Source organism: Triticum dicoccoides, chromosome 7B (assembly GCF_002162155.2).
Source record: "Triticum dicoccoides isolate Atlit2015 ecotype Zavitan chromosome 7B, WEW_v2.0, whole genome shotgun sequence".
In the NCBI taxonomy this organism is placed as follows: domain Eukaryota; kingdom Viridiplantae; phylum Streptophyta; class Magnoliopsida; order Poales; family Poaceae; genus Triticum; species Triticum dicoccoides.
Window position 1 is genome coordinate 661,494,674 of NC_041393.1, and position 5,915 is coordinate 661,500,588.

General features: G+C 45.1%; 1 pseudogene; it reads right to left on the reverse strand.

Annotated features, from left to right (window-relative positions):
- LOC119339316 overlaps positions 1-5,114 on the reverse strand; it is a 12,808-nt pseudogene extending 7,694 nt beyond the window's left edge.
- Between the last annotated feature and the right edge of the window lie 801 nt (positions 5,115-5,915).

A 5,915-nucleotide genomic window follows, 5' to 3' on the forward strand; every position in this document is an offset into this window, starting at 1 on the left:
TTTTTTGTTTTTTTGTTTTCTTTCTTGCTTTATTTATTTTATTTTGTTTCTACTTACAACAAAATACTTATTGTTGCTATTTTTAATTATTACGAGGGCCAAACCATAAGACATTAAAGCATTTCAAATGAACTCTGAAAAAGTTGAAAGTTGGCATGGTATCATAAATTGACCCACACATAGCATGTGCATGTACAAAACGGACAATGGTATCATACTCGTCAGTTACAAAGTTGGCATGGTATCATCATAATAGTTGCGGGAGAAAGTCTTCACTTTTTCTTCGCTTGTGTCATTTGCTTATTGCGCCGTAACCATGGATAATCTTCATCGTTTATCAGGATGCTGGGGTCAGCCTTGACTTTAAAGGGAGGAATTTCATGAAACTTTTCATAATCTTCAGACATGTCTGTCTTGTCCTCCACTCCCATGATGTCCCTTTTTCCTGAAAGAACTATGTGGCGCTTTGGCTCATCTTATGATGTATTCGCTTCCTTAGCTTTTCTCTTTCTCGGTCTGGTAGACATGTCCTTCACATAGATAACCTATGCCACATCATTGGCTAGGACGAACGGTTCGCCAGTGTACCCAAGATTTTTCAGATCCACTATTGTCATTCCGTACTGTGGGTCTACATGTACCCCGCCTCCTGACAGATTGACCCATTTGCACTTAAACAAAGGGACCTTAAAATCATGTCCGTAGTCAAGTTCCCATATGTCCACTATGTAACCATAATATGTGTCCTTTCCCCTCTCGGTTGTTGCATCAAAGCAGACACCGCTGTTTTGGTTGGTGCTCTTTTGATCTTGGTCAATCGTGTAAAATGTATTCCCATTTATCTCGTATCCTTTCCAAATTGTAACAGTCGAAGATGGTCCCCTGGATAACAAGTACAGCTCATCACAAACAATGTTGTCACCTCTGATACGTGCTTCCAACCAACTGCTGAAAGTCCTGATGTGTTCACATGTAATCCAGTCGTCGCACTACTCCGGGTGTTTGGAGCGCAGACTGTTCTTGTGTTCATCAACATACGGGGTCACCAAGGTAGAGTTCTGTAGAACTGTGTAGTGTGCTTGAGACCAAGAATATCCATCCCTACATATTATTGAGTCCCTTCCAAGTGTGCCTTTTCCAGTCAGTCTCCCCTCATACCGTGATTTAGGGAGACCTATCTTCTTAAGGCCAGGAATGAAGTCAACACAAAACCCGATGACATCCTCTGTTTGATGGCCCATGGAGATGCTTCCTTCTGGCCTAGCGCGGTTACGAACATATTTCTTTAGGACTCCCATGAACCTCTCAAAGGGGTACATATTGTGTAGAAATACGGGGCCCAGAATGACAATCTCATCAACTAGATGAACTAGGACGTGCGTCATGATATTGAAGAAGGATGGTGGGAACACCAGCTCGAAACTGACAAGACATTGAACCACATCACTCCTTAGCCTTGGTATGATTTCTGGATCGATCACCTTCTGAGAGATTGCATTGAGGAATGCACATAGCTTCACAATGGCTAATCGGACGTTTTCCGATAGAAGCCCCCTCAATGCAACCGGAAGCAGTTGCGTCATAATCACGTGGCAGTCATGAGACTTTAGGTTCTAAAACTTTTTCTCTGCCATATTTATTATTCCTTTTATATTCGACGAGAAGCCAGTCGGGACCTTCATACTAAGCAGGCATTCAAAGAAGATTTCCTTCTCTTCTTTGGTAAGAGCATAGCTGGCAGGACCTTCATACTGCTTTGGAGGCATGCTGTCTTTTTCGTGCAAATGTTGCAGGTCCTCCCGTGCCTCAGCTGTATCTTTTGTCTTCCCATACACGCCGAAGAAGCCTAGTAGGTTCACGCAAAGGTTCTTCGTCACGTGCATCACGTCGATCGAAGAGCGGACCTCTAGGTCTTTCCAGTAGGGTAGGTCCCAAAATATAGATTTCTTCTTCCACATGGGTGCGTGTCCCCCAGCGTCACTCGGAACAGCTAGTCCGCCGGGACCCTTTCCAAAGATTATGCGTAAATCATTGACCATAGCAAGTATGTGATCGCTGGTACGCATGGCGGGCTTCTTCCGGTGATCTGCCTCGCCTTTGAAATGCTTGCCTTTCTTTCGACATTGATGGTTGGTCGGAAGAAATCGATGATGGCCCAGGTACACATTCTTCCTGCAGCTTGCCAGGTATATACTATCGGTGTCAAGTAAACAGTGCGTGCATGCATGGTATCCCTTGTTTGGCTGTCCTGAAAGGTTACTGAGAGCGGGCCAATCGTTGATGGTCATGAACAGCAACGCCTTTAGGTTAAATTCCTCCTGTTTGTGCTCATCCCACGTACGTACACCGTTTCCATTCCACAACTGTAAAAGTTTTTCAACTAATGGCCTTAGGTACACATCAATGTCATTGCCGGGTTGCTTAGGGCCTTGGATGAGAACTAGCATCATAATGAACTTCCGCTTCATGCACATCCAAGGAGGAAGGTTATACATACATAGAGTCACGGGCCAGGTGTTGTGATTGCTGCTCTGCTCCCCGAAAGGATTAATGCCATCCGCACTTAAAGCAAACCATACGTTCCTTGGCTCACTTGCAAACTCATCCCAGTACTTTCTCTCGATTTTTCTCCACTGCGACCCGTCAGCGGGTGCTCTCAACTTCCCGTCTTTCTTACGGTCCTCACTCTGCCATCGCATCAACTTGGCATGCTCTCCGTTTCTGAACAGACGTTTCAACCGTGGTATTATAGGACCATACCACATCACCTTCGCAGGAACCCTCTTCCTGGGGGGCTCGCCATCAACATCACCAGGGTCATCTCGTCTGATGTTATACCATAATGCACCGCATACCGGGCATGCGTTCAGATCCTTGTACGCACCGTGGAAGAGGATGCAGTCATTAGGGCATGCATGTATCTTCTGCACCTCCAATCCTAGAGGGCATATGACCTTCTTTGCTGCGTATGTACTGTCGGGCAATTCGTTATCCTTTGGAAGCTTCTTCTTCAATATTTTTAGTAGCTTCTCAAATCCTTTGTCAGGCACAGCATTCTCTGCCTTCCACTGCAGCAATTCCAGTACGGTACCGAGCTTTGTGTTGCCATCTTCGCAATTGGGGTACAACCCTTTTTTGTGGTCCTCTAACATGCGATCGAACTTCAGCTTCTCCTTTTGACTTTCGCATTGCGTCCTTGCATCGACAATGACCCGACGGAGATCATCATCATCGGGCACATCGTCTGGTTCCTCTTGATCTTTAGCAGCTTCGCCCGTTGCAGCATCATCGTGCACATTTGTCTGGTTCCTCTTGATGTTCAGTAGCATCACCGTATTCAGGGGGCACATAGTTGTCATCGTACTCTTCTTCTTCGCCGTCTTCCATCATAACCCCTATTTCTCCGTGCCTCGTCCAAACATTATAGTGTGGCATGAAACCCTTGTAAAGCAGGTGGGTGTGGAGGATTTTCCGGTCAGAGTAAGACTTCGTATTCCCACATATAGGGCATGGACAACACATAAAACCATTCTGCTTGTTTGCCTCAGCCACTTCGAGAAAATCATGCACGCCCTTAATGTACTCAGAGGTGTGTCTTGAACCGTACATCCATTGCTGGTTCATCTACGTGCATTATATATAATTAAGTGTGTCAAAAATCATTACAGAACATTATGAGTAGATAATTAAGTGACCAAATGAATAGAAGTTCATCATCACATTAAAACCAAAGTACATACATAGTTCTCATCTAACAACATAAAGCTCTGCAGAGCATCTAAATTAATTAAACCATACACTGAAACTATGTAAAACATTTCAATGCGAAAACAAATGCGATCATAATCACAATCAATGTAACAACTGATCCAACGGCATAATGATACCAAGCCTCGGTATGAATGGCATATTTTCTAATCTTTCTAATCTTCAAGCGCATTGCATCCATCTTGATCTTGTGATCATCGACGACATCCGCAACATGCAACTCCAATATCATCTTCTCCTCCTCAATTTTTCTATTTTTTTCCTTCAACAAGTTGTTTTCTTATTCAACTAAATTTAACCTCTCGACAATAGGGTCGGTTGGAATTTCCGGTTCAACAACCTCCTAGATAAATAAAATCTATGTCATGTTGGTCGGCATAATTGTCATAAACAATAAATGAACCAATAGTTATGAAAAGATAATATATACCATATCTGAATCATAGACAGGACGAGGGCCGACGGGGGCGGATACCAAAACCATCGCACTATATAAGATGCAATAATAGAAGTAAGAAAATTATACAAGTATCTATATAAACATACAAGTAAGAGTTGTTTTTCCTTTCAGAAAGAAGATAAGAACAAGAGGCTCACCACGGTGGTGCCGGCGACGAGATCGGCGCGGGCGACCGACGACGGTGAAGACGGGGACGGGACGTGACAGACCGCTAAACCTAGACAAATATTGAGAAAAATGGAGCTTGGAGGTGGAGCTTGGAGAGGAGAAAGCTTAAGTAGTGTGGCTCGGGCATTCCATCGAACACCTCGTGTGCATAGGAGGTGAGCTAGAGCACCACAAAGCTTTCTCCTCGCCGGCCACGAAAAACAAAGCAGTGAGAGTGCTCTGCTCGCGGGGTATATATAGGCAATTAATTGGTCCTGGTTCGTGGCTTGAACCGGGACTAAAGGGAAACCTTTGGTCCTGGTTCAGGCCACCAACCGGGACAAATGGTGGTGGGCCAGGAGCAAGGCACATTGGTCCCGGTTCGTCCCACCAACCTGGACCAAAAGGTCCAGACGAACCGGGACCAATGGCCCACGTGGCCCGGCCGGCCCCCGGGGCTAACGAACCGGGCCCAATGCCCCCATTGGTCCCGGTTCTGGATTGAACCGGGACTAATGGGCTGACCCGGCCTGGACCATTGCCCCTTTTCTACTAGTGATGGAGCCGACCATGCAGAGGGCCGTGCCGGCCACCTTGGCCTTCCCGGCGAGCGCCGCCACGGGCTCCATCTTGAGCGCGGCCGCCAGCGCGAAGGTCACCGCCGAGAGCGTGTTGTTAGCGCGGATGCCACAGTCGGGCGGCTGTACTTGAGACCCATGAAGTAGAACACCTGGTTCATCGTTGCGCTGCCACATACCCACCAAAGTGTGTTGGGATAGTCAGATTCAGACTAATATTGTCAGTTAGCTTTTGATGGTATTGCTTACACACAACATTTACCCAAATTTACATTGGAGGACAATACCTAGACTGCGTCCTTTATATACTTTTTTTGCGGTGAAAAAACTTTTGCATTCTTAATAATATTTGAAAAATAGTACCATGGCATCTCATAACAATTGAAACATAGGAAAAATTCCATCTTTTTAATCTAGAATTCATAAACATGGATGCATAAATGTTAGAAATCTGGTGGTCCCTCCGGTCCAAATTAATTGGTGCGTCAATTAATTTGGATCGGAGGGAGTACTTGGTTTTTATAACTGGATTCAGAAGGCAGGTTTCGCAAATATTCCTGTCTTTGGACTAAAATACTGAGCTTTTGCGTAAGTTCCCTAAACGAAGTGTATCTCATTCATTCAATCAGGACTAAAATGTGTTTATTCAAAATAAAATAAGAATTGTCGGAGGAAAATGTTATGCTTACAATTTATTACAAGTTTTAGAGTGGTTGGACTTTTTTAGAACCGTTCGTTGATGTCGATCTAACGGCAGACAAATACGAAGTACTGGGTAGTACTCCGATGAAAGTACGTGAAAGTACTAAAACGAGTGGGGCCAGTACTCGTGACAAGGTGGGGACGCGTTTTAATCTAGGGGCAGTTTAGTCCGAGGAAAATTTGCACGCGCCGCCCCTCTCGTCGAATGCATAACCGCCGCCATGGTGATTCACATTCCACAATTACTCATCGGCGGCCAT